Here is a 17,721-nt window from a genome sequence, read left to right on the forward strand (position 1 = left end):
AATTAGTCCCACTCGTTTCTTTCACTGTAGATCAGATGATCTGACTCGAGATTTGCTGAGCCTCACACTGCTGTTTGTGGAAGCTGGCTATGTTTATTAGATTGTAGCGATGACTACTCTTCAAATATATATAGAGTCACAGAGAGATAAGATGAGATAATATTTCTTTATTAGTCACACGTACATCGAAACACACAGTGAAATACATCTTTTGTGTAGAGTGTTCTGGGGGCAGCCTGCAAGTGTCGCCACGCTTCCAGCGCCAACATAGCATGCCCGCAACTTCCTAACCCGTACGTCTTTGGAATGTGGGAGGAAACCGGAGCACCCAGAGGAAACCCATGCAGACACACAGAGAGAACGTACAAACTCCTTACAGGCAGTTTTGGGAATTGAACTTGGGTCGCTGATGCTGTAATGGCATTACGCTAACCGCTACACCACAGCAGGGAAACAGGCCCTTCAGCCCACCAAGATTGTGCTGAACAACTACCTATTTATACCTATCCTACATTAATTCAATTTTTTTACTCTCCACAGCTTCTCATATTGTTGGCTGTAACACCCTTTGAGATGTCTTTCGATTGTGAGAGGCAATATATAAACGCATCTTTCCCATGGCTTGTAGAGATGTGTCAAAAGAATTCCCACTGCATGAATTCAGCGGGTCAGGCAGCATCTATTGGAGGGAAATGGACAGTCGACGTTTCAGGTCGAGACCCTTCATCTCGACTGGAAAGAAAGAGGGGAGATAGCTAAAGTTATGAGAGGCATAGCTAGAATAGGAAGCCGGTATTTTTTTCCCAGGGTCAAAATGTCTAATACTAAAGGGCATACATTTAAGGTGAGAGGGGGAAAGTTCAAAGGAGATGTGCGGGGCAAGTTTTTTACACAGAGAGTGGTGGGTGCCTGGAACACGTTGCCAGGGGTGGTGATGGAAGCAGATACCAAAAGGCTCTTAGATAGGCGCATGAATGTGCAGAGAATGGAAGGATATGGACCTCGTGTAGGCAAAAGGGATTAGTTTAGTTGGGCATTTAATTACTAGTCTAATTAGTTCAGTACAACATCGTGGACGGAAGGGCCTGTTCCTGTACTGTACTGTTCTATGTTCTATTTACAGCATTTAGAATATAGTGTGCAATTCTGGTCATCTCACTACAGGAAGATGTCGAGGCTTTGGAGAGGGTGCAGAGGAGGCTTACTAGGATGCTGCCTGGATTAGAGGGCATGTGCTATCAGGAGAGGCTGGACAAACTTGGGCTCTTTTCTCTGGAGCGGCGGAGGCTGAGGGGTGATCTGTTGGAAGTGTATAAAATGATGAGGGGCGTAGATAGGGTGGACAAGCAATATCTTTTTCCCATTATTGAGTGCTCCAATACCACAGGGCATGCATTTAAGGTGAGAGGGGGTAGGTTCAGAACAGACGTAAGGAGGAAGTTTTTCACTCAGAGAGTGGTGGATGCCTGGAATGCATTGCCTGATAGGGTGGTGGAGGCAAATTTATTGGGGGCTTTTAAGAGGGGATTGGATGGGCACATGAATGAGAGGAAAATAGAGGGATATGTGCATTCTTTAGGTAGGAGGGATTAGCTATGTCAGCACAACATTGTGAGCCGGAGGGCCTGTTCTGTGCTGTACTGTTCTATGTTCTAACATCAGAAATTGGACTATGTGTTATCCTTCCTCTACAATCTCAGTCCTGATGCAGTGTCTCAACCTGAAAGGTTGACCATCTCTTTGTTTTCACAGATGCTGCTTGACCCGCTGAGTTCCTCCAGCACTTTGTGTATTGCTTCAGATTCCAGAATCTGCAATCTCTTGTCTCCCTATTGCATGAAGACTGCTTTAGCTTTAGGAGTTGTCTCCAAATCTACCTCCTTTCATGAGGGGAAACAAACTTGGTGCATTCCGGTTACATTGAGTAAACCACACTGTTGGAAAGAGTTCATGGATTTCTCCATTTGCAAGCAGTAAGCCATTATGATTAGGGAACACTCTTGAATTAACATGAAAGTTGTTAAAAAGACCAGGCCAATCTGTGTTTGTTTACTGCAGGACAGATGGGTTGCTATGACATCCCCTTTCCCTGCTGAGAATTCCGAGTGAGATATTGCTCGCCACCCACTCACAGTTTTTGCCTCAAGCCGCTTGGATCCATTACCTAAAAACCCAAGAGGGTGCGGAAGTTTTACGTACATAAGAGATGGTGGCTCATCCATCTTCTCATGGGGAGTAAAGGATGTCCTGACCTGTGTTATTCCAAACAGTGACAGAGAATAGCTGCAGAATCACCACTGTAAGTAGAAGAAGACCCAAGAATCCAACAACAGCAACAATTTGTATTTATATAAGCACCTTTAACGTAGGGAACCCTGCCAAGTGTATCATTAAACAGAATTTGAAGCTGGGTTGCACTGGACGATGTTATTTGATGACCGTGGCAAGGTCATCAAATTGATATTTGATATTTATTTATTAGTCACATGTACATCGAAACATGCAGTGAAATATGTCTTTTTGTGTTACTGAGAATGTGCTGGGGGGCAGCCCGCAAGTGTCGTCACGCTTCCGGTGCCAACATAGCATGCCCACAACTTCCTAACCCGTACGTCTCTTTTTGGAATGTGGGAGGAAACCGGAGCACCCGGAGGAAACCCGCGCAGACACGGGGAGAACGTACAAACTGCTTACAGGCAGCGGCGGGAATTGAACCCAGGTCGCTGGCGCTGTAATAGCGTTACACTAACCGCCATGCTACCGTGCTGCCCCCCCCCCCCCCATAACGTCTCCCAACGCATTTGAGGGTGAGGCTGAGGGATTTAGAGAAGGAATCTCGAAGTTCAAGACCTTGACAGGTATTGGCATGGAGGGGTGAAGGAACTCAGTAAGAGACTTGAGGCTGGCACTGGAGGAGTGCCACAAATCTGAATGCTTGTCGGGTTGGCGGAAGTTACCAAATGGAGAGACTGGGAAGGGTAAGTCAACGCATCACACAGGCCAACATCCCCCTCTAGTGGCAGACTCATTTAATATTTGAATTTTTGGTTTCAATAGATAATAAATGGAAAACAATCCCAAAGGCTGCCTTGGAAAAAGGCAGTTTTTACTTTTTCCGACAACAGTTGCCTCTGCAAACGTTTGCTGTAAGGGTCCCACATAAAGAAAACATTTATGTTGCAGCTTTATAAAACTCTGGTTCAGCCACATCTGGAGTATTGCATTAAATTATGGTCGCCCCATGACAGGAAGGATGTGGAGGCTTTAGAGAGGGTGCAGAAGAGGGTTACCAGGATTCTGCCTGAATTAGAGGGCATGTGCTATAAGGAGAGGTTGGACAAACTTGGGTTGTTTTCTCTGGAGCAGCGGAGGCTGAGGGGAGGCCTGATAGAAGTTTATAAGGTTATGAGAGGCACAGATATAGAGAGCTGGTATCTTTCCCCCAGGGTCTAAATGTCTAAAGTGAGTGGGGTTAAGTTCAAAGGAGATGTGCTGGGCAAGTTTTTTACACAGAGAGTGGTGGGTGCCTGGAATGCGCTGCCAGGGGTGGTGGTGGAGGCAGATACGATAGAGGCATTTAAGAGGCTCTTAGATAGGCAAACAAATGTGCAGAAAATGGAGGGATATGGACCTTACATTGGCAGAAGGGATTAGTTTAGTTGGCCATTTAATTACGAGTTTAATTAGTTCGGCAAAACATCGTGGGCCAAAGAGTCTGTTCCTGTGTTGTACTATTTATATTTTGCTGGACCGTGATGTACTATGTTCAGTTTGCAGCAGCATCAAAGATTGGACTTTTGGCAAAGAGTCTATGTGTTATCTTTCCTCTGCAATCTCAGTCCTAATGCAGTGTCTCAACCTGAAATGTCAACCATCCCCTTGTCTCCACAAATGCTACCTGACCTGCTGAGTTTCTCCAGCAGTTTGTGTGTTGCTCCAGATTCCAGCATCTGCAGTCTCTTGTGTCTGAGTGTTAATTTCACCACGTTATGGGATTCTGGTGCGGAAGTAGTCAAGTTCAAAACCTTTATAGAAGTAGCAATAGACCAACACAATGTCAGCCAAGTTTAAATTTTGTGGAAACAAACCCAGATTAGAGACTGCTTTGTAGAATACCTTCATTCTGTCAAATAAAACTGTAGCTGGTATTGGTATTGGTATTGGTTTACTATTGTCACTTGTACCGAGGTACAGTGAAAAACTTGTCTTGCATACCGATCATACAGGTCAATTCATTACACAGTGCAGATACATTGAGTTAGTACAGAGAGCTTTGATGTAGTACAGGTAAAAACAACAATAACAGAGTAAAGTGTCACAGCTACAGGGAAGTGCATTGCAGGCAGACAATAAGGTACAAAGTCATAACAAGATAGATTGTGAGGTCAAGAGTCCATCTCAACGTAGAAAGGAACTATTCAATAGTCTAATACCAGCACGGTAGTGCAGCGGTTAGCATAATGCTATTACAGTGCCAGTGACCTGGGTTCAATTCCCGCCGCTGTCTGTAAGGAGTTTGTACGTTCTCCCCGTGTCTGCGTGGGTTTCCTCTGGGTGCTCCGGTTTCCTCCCACATTCCAAAAGACGTATGGGTTAGGAAGTTGTGGGCATGCTATGTTGGCGCCGGAAGCATGGCAGTACTTGTGGGCTGCCCCCAGAACACTCGATGCAAAAGATGCATTTCACTGTGTGTTTTGATGTACATGTGACTAATAAATAAAATATCTTATCTCATCTCTTATCTTATACCTTATCTCAGTGGGATAGAAGCTGTCCTTGAGCCTGGTGGTATGTGCCCTCAGGCTCCTGTATCTTCCTGTAGCTGCTGGAATCTGAAACAAAAACAGAATTGTTGGAAGACCTCAGCCAGTCGAGCATCATCTGTGGAAAGAAAAAAAGAAAAGGTTGTAATTATGGCTCCCTGACCTGAAACATTTACTGTTTTCTCTTTCCGCAGATGCTGAATGATTGGCTGTGTTCTTCCAGCATATTTGTTTTTGTTACCTCACTCGGCAAGGATGATCCCAAATTTCCTGTTTTCCTTGCACTGAAAGACATTACTGAACCAGATGCATTTTATGACAATCCAGTTGTTTGAGTTATATCACTGATTTAGCCCAGTTTACTTACATGAATTTAAATTCTCCAGATTCCCTGGTGGGATTTGAACCCATCTCTGGATTGATAGTCAGGCCTCTTGATGATGATCCAGTGATTAAGACCCAATAGTGATTGTGTTTTTTGGGCCAATCCCCCTTCAGCAAAGAACACAATTTTTGACCTGAAACATTACGCCTTTTACTGCCTCAACAGATGCTGCCTGACCTGCTGAGTGTTTATCACATTTTCTGGTTTTATTCCAGATTTCCAGCATCTGCAGTTTTTTAGTTTTCAACACCATTTTCTGTGCTTACTTTCAGAAAGGCAGCTGGGACAGCTCTGGATTGAGGCAGAGATCACATTCTGTAAATGGGGAGATTTTCTTTGTCATATCTTGCTGATGTTGGTTGGTTGGTGACTAATCAAGATACTTCTCACTATGCAATAGCTTGAGTCAATTTAACTGCATATTATTTTTGCATACTTGCATATTTATAATGGAAGAGGCTCATGGGAAGTCACAGCTCAGTAAGGGTGCAGAGAGGCTTCAAATGTTAATGGTGTCTCCAGGGCTTCAGAAGGATCTCAAAGGAAACAAGGTGCAGAAGGTGGGATTTTCCTGTGGACAAGGAAGGGCAGAGAAAATGAGTTTTCTTGATTTAGTCAGAAGACTTTTTGACCAGCTCCCAACCTGATTCAACCTGGGACATGTGTCCTTACCGAAGCACAGGTCAAAAAACAATTGTGGTCTGAATGATAGTCATAGAGTCATACAGCACGGAAACAGGCCCTTTGGCCCAACTGGTCCAAGCCGACCAAGGTTCCCATCTAAGCGAGTCCCATTTGCCTGTATTTGGCCCATATGCCTCTAAATCTACTCTATACATGTACTTGTCCAAGTACCTTTCAAATGTTATTATACCTGCCTCAATCACTTCCTCTGGCAGCTCCTTCCATATACTGACATTAAAGAAATTGACCCTCAGTTTCCTATTGAATCTCTCCCCTCTAGTTCTCGATTCCCCGACCCTGGAAAAAAATTGTGCACATTGAGCCTCATGATTTTATACACTTCTATATGATCTTCCCTCATTCTCCTACCCTCCAACGAAAAAAGTCCAACCTGCTCAACCTCTCTCCATATCTCATTCCCTCAAGTCCCGGCAACATCCTCATAAATCTCCTCTGCACTGTTTTCAGCTTAATGGCATCTTTTCCAATAACAGGGCAAACCAAAACTGAACACAATATTCCAGACGTGGCCTCACCAACGTCTTGTATAACTGCAACATAAACAGTGCACAGATAGAACATTACAGCACAGTACAGGCCCTTCGGCCCACAATGTTGTGCTGTCATTTTATCCTGCTTGAAGATCTATCTAACCTTTCTCTTGCACATAGCCCCCCCATTTTTCTATAATCCATGTGTCTATCTAAGAGTCTCTTAAATGTCCCTAATGTATCTGCCCCCACAACCTCTGCCGGCAGTGTGTTCCACGCACCCACCACTCTCTGTGTAAAAACCTTACCCCTGACATCCTCCTTATACCTTCCTCTAATCACTTTAAAATTATGCCCCAATCTGGAAGAATTAACAATGTTCCTGCCAGCTTTAACTGAGGGTCTTATCTGACCTCAGGAACTTTCAGGTTAATACCAAGGATGGATAAATAACCTACTCATTTTAAGCATCCATTAATGGGCAGGGTTAAAATCTGACTGCCTTAGATTTTTTATTTTCAGGAGTTGTACAACATCTGTCTGGTTGTCAAAAGAGGGAGCCATATGTGCATTAATGATAATGTGTATACTGGCTCCTGACTTCTCACTATAGCAGGGCGATTGCTGAAAGGCATTAGAAGTGAATTACATAGACCCACAGCTTGCATTTATATAGCACCTTTAATGTAGCAAAAGACCGAGGTCACTCCACACAAGGCGATCAGACAAGATCTGACAGTGTACTACATAAGATGTTAACAGAGTAAATGGGCAATAACTTAGTCAAAGAGATGGGTTTTTACGGTCATCTTAAAGTTGTGTTTTTAGTAAAGGTATGTTCTTTGTAGCCATTGGTTTTGAGTTTCTGAAATCCGATTAGTGGCAGGGTTCACACTTGGAGTATTGTGTTCAGTTCTGGTCACATCATTATGGGAAGGATATGGAAGCTTTTGAGGTGACTTTATAGAGGTGTACAAGATGAAAAGAGGCATAGATCGAGTGGACAGTCAGAGACTTTTTCCCAGGGCGACAATGGCTGACATGAGGGGACATAATTTTAAGGTGATTAGAGGAAGGTATAAGGGGGATGTCAGAGGTAAGTTTTTTACACAGAGAGTGGTGGGTGCGTGGAACGCACTGCTGGCAGAGGTTGTGGGGGCAGATACATTAGGGACATTTAAGACACTCATAGATAGACACATGAATGATAGAGAAATGGGGAGCTCTGTGGGAGGGAAGGGTTAGATAGATCTTGGAGCAGAATAAAATGTCGGCACAACATTGTGGGCCGAAGGGACTGTACTGTGCTGCAGTGTTCTATGTTTTATGTTCAGTTAAAAGAGAAACTTGGAGGTTCAAGTCCATAATTTCCTGAAAAAGTAGAGGTGAGTTCTGGAGTATGACTCAAAGGAAACAGAAGGTTGGGCAGCAAACAAAATCTATTTATTCAGAAAATAAAATTTACTGTAGCAAGGTGTTGAGTTGAGAAGTAGATTTATAGAGCAGAGAAACAGATCCTTCAGCCCACCAAGTCCACACCGATCATCAGGGACCCATTTACCTGATCCTGCAGTATTACCATTTTATTCCCCCACATTTCCTATTAGCACCCCACCCCCCCAGATTCTACTTCTTGCTTATGTAGTATGAACATTTTACCACAGCCAATTAACCTACCAACCCGCATGTCTTTGAGATGTGGGAGGAAACTGGAGCACCCAGAAGAAAGCCACACAGTCACAGAGAGAATGTGCAAACTCCATACAGACAGCACCAGAGGTCAGGATTGAGTCACTAGAGCTATGAGGCAGCAGATCTACTCGCTATGCATCAGTGTTGCCCCAATTAATTTGTGGAGACCTGGGCTATTGATCCAGAAGCATGCGTTTATAAAAATATAACCTTACCTAAGAATTAGGTGTCGAGTAGGTCAAGAGGCCCTGCTCCACCTTTGATCAAGATTATGCCATTGATCTCAATGCCATTATCCTGCACTTTACCCATATCACTTGATTCCTATCTCTCTCTCTCTCTCTCTCTCTCTCTCTCTATATATATATATATTGATATGTCTGTGTATATATATATATATATATATATATATATGTATATGTATATATACACACACACATATCAATCTGTTTTGATAGAACTCAGTGACTACATCCACAGCTCTCTAGGGTAGACTTGGCACCTTTTCCACGAAGAGATGTCTCCTTATCTCAGCCCTAAGTTGTCCTAAATTGTCCAAAGAGCCTGTTTCTGTGCTGTATGACTCTATGACTCAAAATTGCAGATAATGCAGAACGAGGAAAATAATGGCACGGATTTTGAAACTACTAAAGCTTGCATCACTACGCAATGGAACTGGAAGGTTCTTTAGGATTTCCATGTGGGAATAGTTTGACATAGAAATCCCAAAGCTGTTGTTGAATCACTGCTTCTGCACAGGGTACACTGTTTGTAACCTTCTCCAGTGGAATCAAGGAGGAATGTTGAAGTGGCATGAACATTAGCTTTTTATGAACAAATTTTGTTGCAAAATACCCTAAGTATTTTACGCTTTGTTGCATGGGATGCAAGTGAGTCCTTAATGGCATACCAGGCTAGAAGAGCTGCTTAGGCAACTTTCTCCTCCTCATTTTATGCTGTATTCTTTTGCATGAATATTTTAAAGTAAAAAATGCCCTAAAATTTATTTTTTGGTAGTGGACCAATTTGGTATGTGTTATAATTCAGCTTTTGTCATAGTCATGTGTGCATGTTCCAGTGGAAGACACAAGACTATGTCCCTTGCAGCAGTCTTTAATTGTGCGTTTTAGCTTCTTGTATACTATCTTTGAGAATTCTCCAATATGACTGGCTACTCAACCTGCATGTTGACATCACAGCAACTGGGAACAAAGGATCCCATTGAAACGTCTACAGCAGAAATTGGAAAAGGGGAGGTTCCTGTCACACAGGTTTTTTGTTCTTTCCTTGAGTTTCTTCAATGTTGCCAAGTCCGCAGACTGAAAAATCCTGGCCAATGTTGATGACAGTTTCTTATTCCTACTGGAGTTGAAGCTTAAAGATGTTGCATTTTCCCATAATGCATTCCCTCATAAAATAACACAGTGAACGTTCTTGACTTCGACTGATGATGTAAAATGGGTGTTAGCACTTGGCCACTCATTAAACATCTGTCATGGATTTTGTTTCTGTCATGTGTTGGTCATGACATCACTGCTAAAAAGAAATTGGGAGAGCAGTTCTCAGGAATGTTGATCTGATATTGTTTGTTTGCATATATACCAAAGAAAGGTGGAACTCTCACTGAAGTTTGACTGTGGTTACGACAATTAAGATAAATAAGGTCTACAAAGAATCAAGTGATGAGTCAAAAGGAACGATTACTTTGTTGGGTGTTTACTATTGACTCCGGGTTAATGAGATGGATCTTAAGGAGCTAACTGCCTATATATTTAAGAATAAATTTAGAAAATAATAAATCGTACAGACTGGGAAATAAACAATGAGGAGGGCAAGAGGTTGGGAGAGAGGATAGGGGCAGATGGTGAAGAATTGCTAAGATATGCACAAGAGAATGTCCTGAATTATTATACTTCTAGTCTGATAAGTAAGGAAGCAATGCTAATCTAAGGCATGAGTGGTGTGTTGGTATGAGAGAACATCTGGATAATCCTGTCTTTGGTTCTTACATCTCAAGTGATCCCTCCACTCAATGGACACTGTTAGAATGTTTCTCTGCTGCTGACACTTCCCTATCGTAAGGTAAGAGATAAGATAAGATATCTTTATTAGTACATCGAAACACACAGTGAAATGCATCTTTGCCTGGAGTGTTCTGGAGGCAGCGCGCAAGTGTCGCCACGCTTCCGGCGCCAACATAGCATGCCCGCAACTTCCTAACCCGTACGTCTCTTTTTGGAATGTGGGAGGAAACCGGAGCACCCGGAGGAAACCCACGCAGATACGGGGAGAATGTACAAACTCCTTACAGACATTGGCTGGAATTGAACTCAGGTCGCTGGCGCTGTAATAGCGTTACGCTAACCGCTACACTACCATGCCTATTCTCACGCTACAACTCTCTTTGAATAGCTTTACAGACCTGCATCATTTAACCTGGTTCAAATGAGGATCACAATATAAATCTCAATAAAAGTGTCATTAACTTACACAAAACTCAATCCAAAAAACTCTGTGACTGAGGAAGAGAAGCAAGAAGACTGCCTTCTTTTGGAGTATATCACATTGAAATTCAATGTCTGGTTAGTATATAAAGTTGAATATCAACAGAAGAACGGTGTGGTGTTTGATACAAGCTGAAAGACAATGTTTTGGGGTTGGTTCCTATAAATGAGGCACCTTCTGACGCTGGTTGGCATATTGTGAATTCCTGACATCTTCTTAAGTTTGCACTGTTGCAGTTTCCTATCATTTTTTCCCATCCTATTTTCTTTTGAAAAGCAGACCACAAGTCATTTCATCATCTGTAACAATGCCAAAATGTAAGGTTTGCAGAGAATGTCTTGATGTGATATTGTTGCTATATTCTTTTCAGAACTGACATGTTTTAAATGTTTCTGAATAGGTTGTGTGGTGAACTTTGCAGGGATGTAGTACAAAGCCATTCCACATCTGGCCTTGCAATTCATTTCTCAAATTAAACAAGCATCTGAAGAATGTCATGAGTGTCAATATTTAGAAAGCATTCAGCTGTTCTAACTAACTCAGTGAATTTTAATTCTGTAGTACAAACGGCCAAGCCTGTGTTTTATAGAACGTTGGTGCTGCTGTTTACTTTTGGAGAAGAAATAGCCTTTTGGGAATCAAGTCTGCCTTGACTGGCTGTGAGACCGCATGGTTAGTTTGATGATTGCGCTTCTGAGGACAGATATTGCTACAACCAGATCAGCCCTCTTTTTTGTCTTATAATTCTATTGCAGGTAGAACAGATAGAACAGTTTGTTCCTCACACAAGTGTGCAGTAATAGACTTTGAGGCTGAGTATGAATGCATAAACATTAGATTTATCTTGGATACCTCTAAGGCCATTTCTACATTGAAGGACAGGGATGCATCAAATGAGATCCTGATCCACATTTAAAATTCAGCCTTGGACAAAGGAAGAAATGAGGCTTTGGGGGCAAAAGATCTGATTGCTCCTTCATGATTCTCCCTTCACTTGTTTGGTTCAGGATGGATTGTGTTTGGCTCATATGCACCATGATTGCATTAGTGGCCTTCCATTAGGTTTGAGTTTCAATAGTCAATGTGGAAAGTTAAATTTAGCAGGTCAGTTGACAGAAAACTGCAGTGGCCAACACTGAACACCACGGAAACACACCCGGCAGGTGAGGATTAATGTGAAATAAGGACTTGTGGGGAGGGGTAACATATTAACAAGGGTGCAGTATTATTTCACCTGGGCAGTCTAGAACCTAATGGTATGGACATTAAAGTTTCCAATTTCAGGTCACCTTTACATCTGGTTCCTCCCTCTGCTTTCTCTCTCCTAGTTCTCCTCTGGCCCCCCTATTTTTGTCCCCTTTCCCACACCTTCCCTCTCCAGTCCCCCCATTTCTGTCCCCTCCCCCTCCCCTCCATACACCTATTACCCACATATTTCACCCACCAGCTCTCCTCTCCTCTCCCCCATCTGCTCCTGGTTCTACCTGCCCTTCATCTCCTCCTTCGTGGTTCCCATTATCACCTTCCTTCGTCATCAGATTCCAGCACTGGTAGCCTTTGTGTTCCTGCTTTTCAACTCTCCACCTTCACCCTCCCCACACCCCTCCTGTCTTTTTTTACATCTGCCTCCATCTACTGTGTCTCCCAGCTCCTCTCCCTCCCCCTCCTCAGTCCACCAATCACCTCTGGGCCCCTGTCTCACCACTCCCCCTGTCCTCTTTATACTGGCTGCTGCCCCTCTCCATTCTCAGCTCCAATGTAGGGTTTCGACCCAAAATATCAACAATTTTTTCCCTGCCACAGATGCTGTTCGACCCGCTGAGTTCCTCCAGCAGATTGGTATTGGTATTGGATTATTATTGTCACTTGTACTGAGGTACAGAGAAAAACTTATCTTGCATACCATTCATACAGATCAATTCATTATACAGTGCATTGAGGTAATACAGGGTAAAATACGGAATGCAGAGTAAAGTGTCACAGTTACAGAGAAAGTACAGTGCAGGTGGACAATAAGGTGCAAGGTCATAACGAGGTAGATTGTAAGGTCAAGAGTCCATTTTATCATATTAGGGAACTGTTCAATGGTCTTATAACAGCAGGATAGAAGCTGTCTTTGAGCCAGGTGGTACGTGCTTTCAGGTTCTCTCCCATCAGGATAAATAGGCCATTTTCAGGCTATTAGACTGTTACTAAGGTGCTACAGGCCTGGAAACTCAGTCATTTACATTCCAAATTAACGATTCGGATGAAAAGGAGGACTGTAATAATATATCCAACTTTACTGATGATACAGTGGTAGGAGGGGAAGTGAGCTATCAAGAAGAAGCCAAGAGTCTGGAAAGAGATATAGACAGATTAGGAAGGTGGACAGTAAGGTTTAAGATGGACTAAATCTGTGGTTATACACTTGGACAGAAGGAATATAAAAATCAGTGAGAAGCTGGTAAATGTTGGGGAATTGTGAGGTGGGTCAAAAGCTAAACATGCAGGTACAGCAAGCAATTAGGAATAATAATGACCTCAGCATTGGTTTCCATTTTTCTTGTTGCAGTGTTGAACTTCATTTCCAACACTTCCCACTGGAGTGGAGCTGATATACAGGATAAATGAGCAACAGTTCAATCTATGTCACCTCCATATTAGAACCAAGGTCACTCTAACTTCCAACACTGAGCTGTATAACTCCAGTGATGCTTGTATTCAGAAGCCAAGTTACAGGTCACTGTCACCTTGTTGGCTGAATCCTCAAGAGGATGGACCTTACACTAAACATCTCAAAACATTAGTTCTCTGCCTATGTGTCCCCACTGTATAACACAGTCCTCTGGCAATAAAGGTCTACAACAAAATCCTGGAAAATATGGACTGCTTCTCTGCAAAATTCTTCAACTGACCATCTGAGGAAAAGTGTGTTTGATGATCAGAATCAGAATCATATTTATAATCACTGACTTAGATGACATGAAATTTGTTGTTTTGCTGCAGCAGTACAGTGCAAAGACATAAAATTACTACAAGTAACAATAAATAAATAAATAATGTCAACAAAAGGAATAACAAGGTAGTGTTTGTGGGTTATTGGGCCGTTCAGAAACCTGATGGCAGAGGGGAAGAAACTGTTTCTGAATCATTGAGTGTGGGTAAGACCTCAAACCCAGCTTAAAGGGGGATGTCAGGGGTTAGTTCTTTACACAGAGAGTGGTGGGTGTGTGGAACGCACTGCCAGCAGAGGTTGTGGGGGCAGATACATTAGGGACATTTAAGAGACTCTTAGATAGACACATGAATGATAGAGAAATGGAGGGCTATGTGGGAGGGAAGGGTTAGATAGATCTTAGAGCAGGATAAAATGTTGGCACAGCAGCGTGGGCCAAAGGTCCTGAACTGTGCTGTAGTGTTTTATGTTCTATGTTCTATGTTCTATGTTAAAGCTTATACTCTACTGGGCAGCAGTGATCCCTGCCGTCCTGTATGGTTCTGAGATATGGACTGCAGGTACCTCAAGGGATTGGAGAGGCATCACCAATTCTGTCTCCACAAAATACTCCAAATCCATTGGCAGGGCGAGTGAAGTCAGGATCTTCACTGAGGACGACTACCCCAGCATTGAGGTCCGAAGTCCACCCAACTGACTCTGATGGGCGGGGCACATCATTTGTGGACACAAAATCATATTCCTAAAACAGATGTTCTATACTGAGCTCCTTCAGGGCAAGAGATCAATCAGTGTGACGGACAGAGAGATGATCCGAGGATGTTCACATAGTTGAAAGATTGCGACATCTCCTTGAACATGTTGGAATCTCCACATGGCAGCTCAAAATGGAGAAGGAGCATTCAGAAAAACATTGGGAACCTTGAGTCCATTTGTTGGGAGCCTACAGAAGCTCTGCATACGTGGCAGGAGGAACGCTTCACCTGCCCTGTCAAGCTCCACCTGCCCCATCTGTAAGAGTCGACAGTTCCTGCACTGGCTTCATATGACACCAAAGATCACATTGAAATAGACTGGAGGTGACGAACTGTCTAAGACATAGTAGAAAACAGTACTTGGCTTTGATTGCAAGAAGCTTGGAGTGCAAGTAATGAAATCTTGATGACATTGTGCAAAGCTTTAGAGAGACTTCAATTGTCATATTGAGTGCAATTTTGATCATCTTAACAGAAGAGTATAATTGCTGTGGATTCAATGCAGTCCAAATTCACCAGAATGATGCTGGGGATAAGGGGATATTACATAGAAATGGCCTCCATTCACTGGAGTTTAGAAAGAAATGAAAGCTGATCACATTGAGATATAAGATTCTGAGATTGGATTGATAGAATTGTGGATTGATGGAAGATTGTGAGGTGATTTAATAGAAATGTTCAAAGTTATCAATGGTCTATACAAAGTGAACAAAGTGAATAAAGAGAAACTGTTCCCATGGCAAAAGGATTGAGAATTAAAGGACACAGGTTTAAGGTAATTCACAAAAGATCCAGGGGTGATGTGGGGAAGCACTTTCTCATGCAGTGAGCTGTTATGATCTGGAATTTACTGCTGGAAGGGGAGTGGAAATGCATTTAATTGTTATTTTAAGAAGGAATTAGATGGGTAATTGTAAAGAAAAGAATTGCAGGGCTATGGGGAAAGAGCGAAATGGGATTGAATGGATTGCTTTTGGAGAGAACTGGTGTGGATTTGGTGGCTGAAAAGCCTCCTTTTGGACAGTAACAATTCTGCAATTCTATGAATCCATGATTCCAAATGAGATATTCAAAGATTTTGACTGAACCTCAATGCAAAATCAGTAACCTGATCGGTTGCATCATGGCTTGATACGACAATTTGAATGCACAGGAACATAGAAGAGTAGTGGACTCAGCCCAATACATCACTGGCACATCCCTCCCCACCATCGGTAGTATTTACATAAAGCGCTGCCTCAAGAGGGCAACATCTATCATCAAGGATCCCACCATCCAGGCCATGCCATCTTCTTGCAGCTACCGTCAGGCAGAGGGTGCAGAAGCCTGAAGTCCCACACCACCAGGTTCAAGAACAGCTACTTCCCTTCAACCATTCGGTTCTTGAACCAACCTGCACAACCCTAATCACTACCTCATTATAGCAACACTATGACCACTTTGCATATTGGTTTTTTTTTGTTCTAATTGTGTTCTTTCTTGTAAAAATTGATGTTCACATTTTTCTTGTGAATGCTGCTTACCTAATGTTATGTGCCTGTGATGCTGCTGCAAGTAAGACTTTCATTGCACCTGTGCACACATGTACTTGTGCATATGACAATAAACTCGACTTTGACTTCTCAAGTCATAATGGTGTGTAAATTACAAGCACGATAATCCCATGTGTCATAGAATCATACAACACAGGAACAGGCCCTTCAGCCCACCATAGAACCATAGAAACACTACAGCACAGAAAACAGGCCATTCAGCCCTTCTAGTCTGTGCCAAAACTTTATTCCGCTAGTCCCATTGACCTGCATCCAGTCCATAACCCTCCAGACCTCTCCCATCTATGTATCTATCCAATTTATTCTTAAAACTTAAGAGTGAGCCGGCATTTACCACGTCAGATGGCAGTTTGTCCCACACTCCCACCACTCTCTGAGTGAAGAAGTTCCCCCTAATGTTCCCCCTAAATCTCTCCCCTTTCACCCTAAAGCCATGTCCTCTCATACTGATATCTCCTAATCTAGGTGGAAAGAGCCTACTCACATTTACTCTGTCTATACCCCTCATTTTGTGAACCTCTATCAAATCTCCCCTCATTCTTCTGCGCTCCAAGTCCATGCTGACTATCAAGTACTCATCTATACTAATTCCATTTGGTGCATTGCTTTCTATGCCTTGGTGATTCAAGTGCTTTTTAAATGTTGTGAGAGTATCTGCCCTCCACCACCTTCTCAGGTAGTGTGTTCCTGATCCTGGTGTGCCCTGCTGCCCTAGGCAGTAGAGGTGAGGATTTGGAAGTACTGCCGAAGAAGCTTTGGCACATTGGCTGCAATGCATTTTGCAGATAGCACACACTGCAGCAACATGAACCCTGCTGTCCCTATAACCAGGCTATAATTGGCAATTTAGCACAGAATAAGGATTAAACCAATGACTTTCCTGAGGCTGAAATTTCTCCTCCCAGAAGTTTTACTTTTAAGAGGTTGACTTGAGTACAAAAAAAGGGTTCTTTGTGATAAAATTATCAATGAGGAAAATAAAAAGCTGCTCCTTCCACAGTGAGTATGATTCAGTAATATTTGCTGGAAGTATGTGGGAATGCTTAATTTCCTGAATGCAATTCAAGTCACTCAGTTTTGAGACTTTGTGACAACAATTCTTCACTTTTGACCATGTATTTTGGTGAAGTTGGAAATTAGTTCTTGGTCTGCATGGTTCTCTTTAATATGGAAGTTAGGTACCTTGATCTAAATTTCTTGTTGATTGCTTTGAATAGTAATTTCACATCACTACCTGTACAGAAGTGAGAATGGGTATGCAGTTATGATACTAGAAACCAGATTAATTAGACCAATCTAAGTCAGGTTCCCACAAAGAGCTTCACATAATTATTCAGTTCATTGGAATCATAATTGATTTTATAGTCTGTCTTCCCTGGCTTACGGCCGTCGATAGCTTTCTCATTAAAATAAAATTTTAATGAGTAAAATAACCCCTTTTTTTTCATGAGTGATCCAAGCAATGCAAAGCTAGTCAAAGGGCAGAGAAAGATAAGTTAATGCTTTGGGAGTCAACATGGTGATCTAGAGAATGACTAAACTTACTTACTTAGTCTCTTTACCTCTTGTCACTAACGAGTGAAGTTTTTCTCATATTTCTCAATTTTGTGATGATGTAGAAGGAGACCATTCAGCCCATCAAGTCTATGCCTGTTCTCAGAGCAGTCTCATCAATCCCATTGCCTTTCTTATTTCCTTGTAACCTATTCTCTTTCACATGCCCATAAACTCCACCCTGAATGGGACCTAATCAAATAATTTGATCTTAAAATGGATGCTTCATTCCTCAATGTGAATCTTTTGGAGAAATTTAGAAGATATAAAATGTATGCTCAAGGTAACTCTATTTTTCCAATTTATGGATGTAGTGATATCTGCTTGCCCCTGAAGGTCTTGAATTGCTCTGGTCCTTCTGGTGAATGTGCTCCCAAGCATGAGATGTTGTGTTCAGCAGT

At 42.5% G+C, this 17,721-nt stretch overlaps 1 protein-coding gene across 1 annotated transcript in view; it reads left to right on the forward strand.

The window, feature by feature from the left end:
* LOC127575922 (CD99 antigen-like protein 2) overlaps positions 1 to 13,583 on the forward strand; it is a 67,480-nt gene extending 53,897 nt beyond the window's left edge. The window contains exon 10 of the mRNA XM_052026162.1: positions 13,075 to 13,583. The gene's annotated coding sequence lies outside the window, so the exon portion shown is untranslated. The remainder of the gene's footprint in view (positions 1 to 13,074) is intronic.
* Positions 13,584 to 17,721: the final 4,138 nt, after the last annotated feature.

This window comes from Pristis pectinata, chromosome 11 (genome assembly GCF_009764475.1).
Source record: "Pristis pectinata isolate sPriPec2 chromosome 11, sPriPec2.1.pri, whole genome shotgun sequence".
Taxonomy (NCBI): domain Eukaryota; kingdom Metazoa; phylum Chordata; class Chondrichthyes; order Rhinopristiformes; family Pristidae; genus Pristis; species Pristis pectinata.